We start from the raw sequence: 10,117 nt of genomic DNA, 5'->3' as shown, positions 1-10,117 counted from the left end.
TTGCCCATCTGACTCCGGGTTACAGGCGAGGAAACTGGGGCCCCAGGAAGTGAAGCGGCATGGCCGTGCGCCAGCGGAGCGCCGGGGGAACACTGCCCGTGAGGCTGCTGTTGTCGTCGTGTGGTTGCTCAAGGCCACACTGCTCAGACAGCCAGAGCTAGAAGACCCCCAGCCACCTGGATCTCACACCCGAGGCCTGTCCCCGACATCTCGCTGCCTGGCTTGGAAAGCGGAGGTGACAATAGCCAGTCCACCTCTTTTTCTGTCCAGTGGCACGTGCGGCCCTTCCCTGGTCCGAGGCCCTTCGGAGGCTCTGAGCCGCCCGGGTCTGTCGGGTTCACCTCTGACACTGAGGCAGTACACGCTTGCTGAGTAAGTGAACATCTGAACTTTTACCTTAAGCCCAGTCTCCTCATCCTGCCGGACTGACCGACCCAGAAACAGCCCATGCAAGGTCTCCTCCCACCTAGCAGTCTCCTGTGCCCGGAATGCCACCAAGCAGGCTCCTCACAGCCTCGCCCCAGAGTCAACTCCTTCTGACACTTCTGTCCTAAGGGCCGAATTTTCCGTCCCTCAGCCCCTCCCTTTCCCATGAGCTGGTCAAGTAGAAAGCGCCCGAGACCGAAGCAGGGCAGCACCAGAGACTCCTGTTCCGTCACAGCCTCCGGTGACCTCGGGCCACTTCACCTCCTTGTGCCTCCGCCCCCTCCCCTGGCCCGGGGTGGTTATCCTGCTCACCCTCGCAGAGCAGCCGTGAGCACCGCCAGCGCATCCTAAGGAGTAGGCAGTTATGTGACACGGGCGAGGGACTGGCTCAAGTGCAGAGAAGACAGCCCTCTCTGGTTTCAGGTGGGAACTCTCCAGGGCAGGGTGACGGACTGCCACTGTCCTGGCCCCACCCTGCCCAGGACGAGGTGACAGAGACTCTCACATCCCCCACCTTGTGTCGCCCCACGTGCAGGGGCAGGCCTGCTCCGCGGATACTCACTGTGTGGCCTTGTCCCGGCGGCTCACCCTCTTTCAGCCTCATGTTTCTCATCTGGAAAATGGAGATAATCATTTTTGCTCTGGGTATGTCAGGGGACCTTTGAGGAGATGAAGTGAGGTGCTAGGCAAAGAAGGGTCATTTCCCTGTGTCCTGAGCAGCCTTCCTCCCAGACTTGAACCTCCCGCCTGGGGCCGCAATCGCTGCCTCTCACCCCTCCAAAGGCAAGATCGCCATCAGTGACTGTGTGTTCCCGGAAAGTCACCCAGCCTCTCTGAGCCTCACTGAGGGTCGAGACTCACTGCGGTTCTTCCAGCCGTGCATCGCCTTGCAAACTACATCCGGTGAGAGCAACATGCAGGGGCCCCTTGGTCCATACCCCGGTGCCTATTGCCCAGCCCTTACAGAGGCTCAGCTCTCCAGGGCCCAAAGGAAGCAGGCTCTGGCTTCTTAGGCCAGTCACTCCAAGGGTTCTTTATTTAATCTGTTCTCACTGGGCCTCAGTTTTCAAATCTGTAATATGGGTGCAACCCCCTCCTCCAGCCCCCAGTGACCCTCAGTAGTCGCAACCCATTCTTGCCCCATCCCTTCTCACCATCCTCCCATCCATGGGGACTCAGATGGACTCTGGCTCTGAGGCTCCTGTGCCCTGGGCTCCACTCTCCGCACTGGCCTCCACTTCCCACTTCTGACACATTTACCGAGCAGGGCTGAAATTATCCCTTATGAATATGCATGTGGGATAATGAGGGCTTGGGATAGGGGGAGGATCTGGGAGAGGCGGTCACAGAAGCACCATCCACCCCCACCCGCTCTCTCCATACACAGCCCCCCACCGAGTCTGCCCCCCCTCCGAAAGGGTGCATGGGAGTCTGAGGCAAAGATGATAAGACATCCACAGCAACCACTTTTAAGTGCACACAACATGCCAGGCACAACCAAGAGCATCTCCTGAAAGGTGCTTTAAAGGTGGGGACTGTTTGCCCCACTTAACAGATGAGAAAACTGATGCTCCGGGGAGTGGACTGGCCCACACGTAAATCACGTGTGGAATGTGCACAGCGGTGACGCGCAGAGCGAGGATGGAGCGCGGTGCTGTCAGACTCCAAAGCTGGCCCTGCACCCCCACTGCCCAGACGCACAGGGCCTGGCTGGGGGCCCTGAGCACACGGTCACGGGCCACACTTGAACCTCGCCGTCCAGCAGATGAGCTCACTGTGGTCTCAGGTGACATAGGCTTTGGGAAAGGACCGGGGTCCTGGAATTGACTTCATCTGGAGAGTAGGGAGAGAGGCAGACGGGTGTGCGCACAGAGTGAGTGTCCACTCGTGTGTGGACGCACACCTGGTGCGTGTGTGATGAGCGTGTCCCTGAGGCTGCCCGGTGTGTGAACCATGGTGTGGCTTTTGTTCCTTTTACACTCAACACAGAGAGGCCCACTGTGTGCCGGATGCTGGGGACACAGTGAGCAGGGCCAACACAGCCCCTGCCCGCCGGGAGGAGTGACAGTTTGGTGGGCTTTGTACCCACATGCAGGAACACTCTAGAAGGAGCCTTTGTGGGAAATTTTCTCGGTGGGACATGCTAGGAGGTGAGCAGACTGTGGTAGAGAGGAAAAAGGTGGGACAAGTGGGGTGAGGAACTGCAGGGGAGCCCCTGACATCTGCCCAGGAATGCGGGATGCAGAGTAAGGTAGGACCTGGCCCGGGCTCCCCTGGGAGGGACAGGTCTGAGGCTTCTGAAAGGACTCTGGATGCTTCCCTCACAGACGTCGAGGGTCTGCTGTGGATGCACAGGTGGGCACCGTGTGTGTGTGTGTGTGTGTGTGGCATGTGCATGTGTGCATGAATGAGCATGTGCGGTGTTTGCATACAGCTGTGCAGGGGGAGTGGACGTGTGTGAACTGGGGGACATGGGTGAGTCATACGTGGTATGCACCCCTGGGGGTTTGGCGTGTGAGTGTGTGCAGCGGAGTTTGTCGCACAGGGGAGAAGGTTGAGGGGAGGGACTGTAATACAGCCCAGGCCTCACATTCATAAGCCTCCAAAATGCAGCAAAAATGAGATGGATGGATGGATGGAAGGAAAGAAGAATGGGGAGAGGGACAGCAATGCGATACCGCAAACCCTGTACTGCAAGGTGTTCACTGTAGGTACCAGGGTTGCGGTATGGGTGTTCACCGGGCCATTCTTGCAACCTTTCTGGACGCGTGAAATTTTCCACAGCACAATGTTAAGAAATGATGTAGGGGAGGGTTGGGTGGGTGAGCTGGAATGGGAGTAGGGGGGAGAAAACTGTACTTGAACAATGATTAAAATAAAATTTAAAAAAAAACATTGAAAAGAAAAGAAATGATGTAAACTCAGGGGAGGCTAGGAGCCTAGCCCCAAAAGTCATGCACCAGACGGGAAGAATAGAAAGTTCTTCTCACAATTGTAAACTTCTACCCCATCACTGACCACACCGCACTATGAATTCACGTTTTTTTATCATTCCTCAAATCATCCTTTGAAGCCCTGAATTGCATTGCTTTTGTTTGTGAGTGTGTGTGTTAGAAGACTTTCATTTTTAAATAAAAACGTGTAAAAATACCACGATTGTGACATCTCTTCATTTTTAACCACTGGGAGCCTCAAAAACCAGAACTGGCTGTGCCTCTCTGGGCCTGTGTGAGGCCCTACTGCATGAGGTATGCGTGTGAGCGTGCACGTACCCACATGAGTACACGAGGCTGACACTCGTGCGTGAGCCACCCCAGGAGCTCCGCCTCTTCCAAGCGCCCAGTGGCCAGCACCGTTGCTGGGGTGGGAGGATGTCTCAGGGCTGAGGAAGGGTGGCCGCCAGCCCCAGGGCAGCCTTGGGGACCAAGAACTCTGTTATCTAAGGCGTGGACAAGCTCAATCAGCCAAGCAGCGTCCCTGCGTCCCTGGGCCAGCAGCGGAAGTGTAGGCGGCTGAAACTGAGGTGTTTCCTGGAGGGAGGTGAGGTGAGGCAAAGGCAGGATGTCCAGAGCCCTCCTGCAGCCCAGCAGCTCCTCCCTCCCCTCCCTTACGTGCATTACTGCCTGTCTTGTCCTGGGCATTCCTCCCCCGCCCCCACGCCCCATGCCTTTAGGCCCAACCCGTCAGTACCTGCTCATTGTACAGATGGGGAAACTGAGGTCTAGAGAGAATGGAGCTGCCCAAGCCACACAGCTAGTCAGCAGCAGAGTCACCACTGAGACCCAGCCCAGGTTCTGTCCTCCTTTCCCACTGCCCGCCATGTCTGCCCCTCCCCCCTTCAGTCACGGCAGGGGGTCCGTGCCCAGCAGGCCCGGAGGTGAGGCCCAAGGTGGCTCTCCTGCCCATGTGGGTTACACACAGGGCCCAGGGGGCCAGGTGGGCACCAGAAACAGCCCATGATTTGGGGGCAGGACCTGGCTTCTCCTCCCGGCTCTGCCCCGGATCTGGTCCAAGAGCCCCTGGCCAGCTCCCTGCCCCGCTTAGGGCCTCAGCCTCTCCATCTATAAAACATATGAGGTGAAATACAGCTGCAGCTTTCACACATTTTGAGACAGAACCCCCAAGCGACTACAAGAATTGCCGCCCTGGTCGATGCAGGAGAGGCAGGTAATCTCTGCCCACTGCCCCCTCATCTGCCCACCACCCAGAAGCTCCCCAAAGAGACTCGCACCCAACTGCAGAGCTGTGGATGAGTACCAGGCTTCAGCACAGAACTGGGGCCCACGCCTGGCTGCATGGTCCCAGGCGAGGCTCTCCAAGCCTCAGTTTACTCCCCTGTAACATGGGGGTAATACTACCAACCTCGCAGGGCTGCAAGAGGTTAAATCAGAGAACTCATGTCCAATGCTTGCCACATGGTAAGTGTATTAAAACTCCAAGGAACAGTGGCTCTTATAGCCGCAGAGAAGAACCTCCCATGAGCCCGCTGGCTTCACTGTGACTCACATCTGTTATTTCAGACCCCAGAGCCAAAGCGTTTCGGCAGCTGCTACCCCGGGTTCCACAGTCTGTCTCAGCAGGGGCTCTGGAACAGCTGGGTGTGCGCAGGCTGCTTCCAGGCCAGTTCAGGCAGGGAAGGGCAGGGCTCCCTGTAATCAGAGCAGGCCCCCCGCGGGCCCCCAGCAGGCCATCATTAGCTCCCCACACCTGCCCCGCCCCAGGCCCTGCCCGGCTGCTGAAGCCCCAGAGAGAAGGCGGCAGGTGTTTAGCCAAAGCCCTTCATTTCCGGGGCTGCTGGCTATGGGGCGACAGGAGAGGAGGGGAAGTCTGTGGGAAGCCAGGGCCACCCCCACACTGGGCAGCAATCAGCCCCGCAGAGGACAGAGACATGGGCATTGAGAGCCCTACACTGTCCCAGACACCTAACATATATCCATATGGTGGAATATTACTCAGTCTTTAAAAGGAAAGCGATTCTGACACCTGCCACACAGGGGTGACAGCCTGCGCAGGCAGATTGGCCAGACACAAAAGGACAAATACTGCGAGATTCACTCAGATGAGGTCCCACAGCAGCAAAACCCGTCGGGACAGAGTGGCAGTTCCGGGGCCTGGGGTGAACGGAAAGTGGGAAGTTACAAAAAACCAGCAAAACCCACAACCAGTATCTCCTTTCATTTCAGAGATGGGGAAACTGAGGCCGAGACAGGGGAAGGGACTGACCCTGGTATGCACGGTCGGTATTGAGAGGTGTTCCCTGGCTTTTGGCTCCTTCCCAAGCAAGCCTCACCCCAGCCCCAGCCCCCGGCCGCCGGCCACTGCAACCACCTCCTAACAGGACTGAGGCCTCCTGCCTGTTTTTTGGCATATCTACCAAAATAATTTCATTCATCTTTTGAAAAAATAACTTTACTCTGGATTTCATGTCTCCCAATTATTGTATGTGTCCCACGAGTTGGTTCAGCACAGGATCCAGCTCCCAGATTTGCACGTGGTGGGGCCTCACATGGTGGAATACACGACCTTCAGGGAATTGGGAAAGTACAGGAACACTTAAAAAGAGTAAAAAGAAATCATTGATGGATTCTGCCCCGCAACACGCTGAGATATATCTCATTCTAATCTATTTAACATTGCACATTTCCCAGAAAACAATCTACACTCGAGATAGTTCTGTGTCCCTGTCCTTTTTGGGGGGGTGGAGGGAGAGGGGGAGAGAGAGCTAGAAACAGCAATCCCTTGCCTCCCACATGTGGCCCGACCGGGAGTCAGACCCCAACCCAGTACACGTCCTGACTGGAACATCAAAATGGCAGCCTTTTGGTGGACGGGAGGACGCTGCAGCCAGCTGGGCCACCGGCCAGGGCTGTGGCCTGTGTTTTCATGTAACGTGCCACCAGGAGCATTTTTCACACCATTAAAATGTTTTCTTAATTCTGTCAGTGGACATCCTCCATTCAGAAGTCAACTTCTGCACTGGCCGGGTGGCTCAGTGGATTGAGCACTGGCCTGTGAACCAAAGGGTCCCTGGTTCAATTCCCAGTCAGGGCACGTGCCTGGGTTGCGGGCCAGGTCCCCAGGAGGGAGTATATGAGGTGCAACTACACATTAATGGATGTTTCTCTCCCTCCCTTTCTCTAAAAGTAAATAAATACTATCTTAAAAAAAGAAGAAGTCAGCTTCTTAGTAAGGCTCCTGGGACCATTGAAGCTAAATTAGCCCTCATCCCCCATCACTTTATTTTCTTCATGACATTTATCACCACCTGAAAGTGTCTTACTCCTTTACCCTCTCACTAATGTAGTGTCTGTCTGCTTATTCAACTGCCCATGTCGGGGGTTGAGCTCTGGAACCACAGCACCCCATGCAGGGCTCACTGGCACCTAGCACATGCCTCCCCCGATGAGAAACGTGTATGCACAGGGTGCAGGTGGGGTCCTAGGACCTGGGGGCACAGCAGGGAGTACAACAGACAGAGCCCTGGCCCTGCCTGGGCAGGTGCATCCCAGAGCTTCTCTCTCACACCCCCTACTAGGGGCCTGGCCCACAGCCCAGGCATGTGCCCTGACTGGGGATTGAACCAGCCACCTTTAGGTTCACAGGCTGGCGCTCAATCTACTGAGCCACACCAGCCAGGGCAAATCCACCTATTTTGAAGCGTACAATCCAGTGGTTTTTAGCACACTCACAGGGCTGAGCGACCACCACCACCACCAACTCCAGGTCGTTTTCAGCACCCCCAAAAGAGACTTTGCACCCATTAGGCAGTCACTCCTCTCCTCTCCCTCCACGGCCTGGCAACCACTAATCTACTCCTGTCTCTATGAATTAGCCTGTTCTGCACATTTCATATAATGTAATTGTACGGTGTGACATTTTTTGCCATCTTTCACTTAACATATTTTTAAGGCTCATCCATGGCATAGTATGTATCAGTGTTTCATTCCTTTTTATTATCAAGTAATATTTTATTATATAAATATAGCACATTTTGCTTCTTCATTCACCAGTTGATGGACATTCAGGTTGGCAGTGTGTGGACATCACCTCCTCCTGGATGCCTCCCAGGCTCACCCGCCACCACACAGGTCTGATGGAATCACTCGTTTACAGGGACAGTGTCATGGGCATGCGACCTCTGCAGAAGGGCCCCCGTACTCAGGAAGTGCCCTCGACTGGTAAGATCCTCTGCTGTTGCTCTGTTGTTTCGAAATGCTTAATAATTTTTCACAGGGGCCTTGCATTTTTATTTTGCACTGGGACCTGCCAATTATGTAGTTAGTCCTGCTTTTTTACTTTCTGCCTCTCACACAGGACAACGCTCTCCTTGACCCAGGGTCTGTCTTCCCCCCACCCCTACCCTGTGCTCCCAGTGCCTGGCAGAAGCACTGAATGAATGAATGAATGACCAAAATGTATGAATGAAATTAATGAATAGGTAAAAAGGAAGAAAGGGAGGGACAGAGGGAGAAAGAAAGGGAGAGAAAAAGCAAAATGGAAAGGAATCAATCTGCTCCACCTTGAAGCAGGACGTAGGAGGAACTTCCAACGCCAAGGAAAGTTGGAAGGCCAGCCCGAGCAGAGCGAGCGGTGCGGGCGAAGGCATCCATCTGTGCAAATTGCTCATGGGCTGGACCAGGAAGCCGGGCACTGCGGCTGCACTGGCCTCCGCCGAACCCCCAGGATCTGGGGGAAGGGTAGGCGTAGGGGCAATGTCTGGTCTCCGGAAAGAGCCGGGGGCAGGGAGAAAGCCCTGGCATCCAGAGAGGGGGTGCTTATTAGTGTCTTCAGAGGGGCCTTTCCTGTCAGAGGTCGCGAGAGGTTAGGCCAGGAAGTTAAGGGGAGCCAATGGGACAGCTTGGCACAGAGCCAGGCCATCAAGGTTGGGTGACCTCAACGACGCCAATCAAAGTGCCTTTGCCACCGCTGGGCCAGATCTCAGGACCTCTGACTCAGGGGTCAGCCCTTCCTGTCTTCCACCCCACCCAGCACTCCCCCCCCCGCCCCCCCCCCCCCCCCCCCGCCACCCCGTGGCCCCATTTTTCCCGGAAGCTGGGTGGTCCTCAGGGCACCAGGCGCAATGAGAGGTTACAAGAGGCCCCAGCAGTGGGCGCCCCAGCTGCCCGCAGGGGCGGAGAGATAATGACCTCTTTGGGTTTACGGGCATAGGGCTCAGCCCTACCCAGCTCAGGGAAGGAGACCCAGAGGTCTGCCCGCCGCGCCGCCCTCGGAGTTTTACACCGCCGGTCGGGTGCCTGGGCTCCTTTGCTCACCTCCTACCCGTCTCCCTCCTTCATTTCCTGCCCCCTCCCCACGGCAGCTCTCTTTCCAGTCCCGGGAGAATCGAGTCCACTCTTACCTCGGGGCCTCCTCATCGCTGCCCTCTCTGCCTGCCCTGCTCATCCCGCAGAACTGGGCACAGGGCCTTCTGATCCCTGGGCCTGTCTCCGCTCACAAGCGGCGGGCACCGCCTCCTCCTCCTCCAGGAAACGCTCTGCACACTCCTCAGCGGGACGCAGGGCCGGCCCTTCTCTACCCGATGACCGTGTTTCAGGTTCAGACCACCGGGGGCAGAATCCCACCCCTACTATCTACCAGCCTGGGCAAGTCGCCGCACCTCTCTGTGCCTCTACTTCCTCGCCTGTACAATGGGGATAATAGCAGCACTCGCATCATCGCGTTGTTGGAAGGTGTGAATGAAATGACCCAGGACCTGGCGCGGAGTAGAGCTCCCTCCACCGTAGCCATTACAACCAGCCCAAGTGCCGCTCCAGCTCCCCCCCCCCCCCCCCCCCCCCCGCCCCCAGGGGAGCGACTGCGTCAGCTGGCTCACAGCTGCAACCTGAAGGCCCGGAGCAGTGCTTGGTGCACAGAAGGCGCCCAGAAACACTACTGATGCAGCTGATCTGCTCCTGTCTCTCCTGGGGTTTTGACCTTTTGCTTCTCTCCCCCCTCCCAATACAAGCGGATGGGCAGACCAGAGGCCTCCCCAGGCTGGAGGGGGAAGATGGATGGAGCTGGTGGTAAGGGTCCTGTGGACAGCAGCCAGAGCCCAGAGGGGGCCCATTAGAATGACCCCAAACCACAGTGGGACCCCCCAGTTCAGCAGAAAGGTACCTGGTCCTGCAGGGTAACCCGGAAGTGGAGAACAGTGGCCACGAGGGCCATTCAAAGCAAAAGGAAGAGGGGAGGGTGGGGTGGAAGTGGAAGAGGATATGGGGGATAAATGGTAATGGAAAATGCAATAAAAATGAACTATTAAAAAAAGCAAAAGGAACAATAGTGTCACCAAAGCGACCCATATGGACACATGACTGGGAAAACATGGGCCCACCCGAGCCCTCGAGCTACATAAAGCCATCTGCTCCCCAACCCACACACACCCTGGCCTGGAGACAAAGAAGGCTGTTTGTTACCCCCGCAGGTTGTGGTGCGGTGCGCACACACCAGGTTTGCTCACCTGAGTGGGGCCTCTCTGAGCCTCAGTTCTGCCCCCAGGAGGCTGGCGCGGGCTTCCGTCCTAATAAAAAGCTCCCAGTGACTTGATTGGCCATCTCATTTAACCCTCTCAGCAACCCCCTGAGAGAAGTGTCCGCCTTACAGGTAAGGAGAGGAGCCACGGAGGGATGTGAACCGGGTCTGAGGCTGAGTAGCTGACTGGAGCCCCCTCGTCTAACCCAGGCCCACCCTC

The sequence above is a fragment of the Phyllostomus discolor genome, chromosome 5 (genome assembly GCF_004126475.2).
Source record: "Phyllostomus discolor isolate MPI-MPIP mPhyDis1 chromosome 5, mPhyDis1.pri.v3, whole genome shotgun sequence".
Lineage (NCBI taxonomy): Eukaryota > Metazoa > Chordata > Mammalia > Chiroptera > Phyllostomidae > Phyllostomus > Phyllostomus discolor.
Note: the sequence above shows the minus strand (reverse complement) of the source record.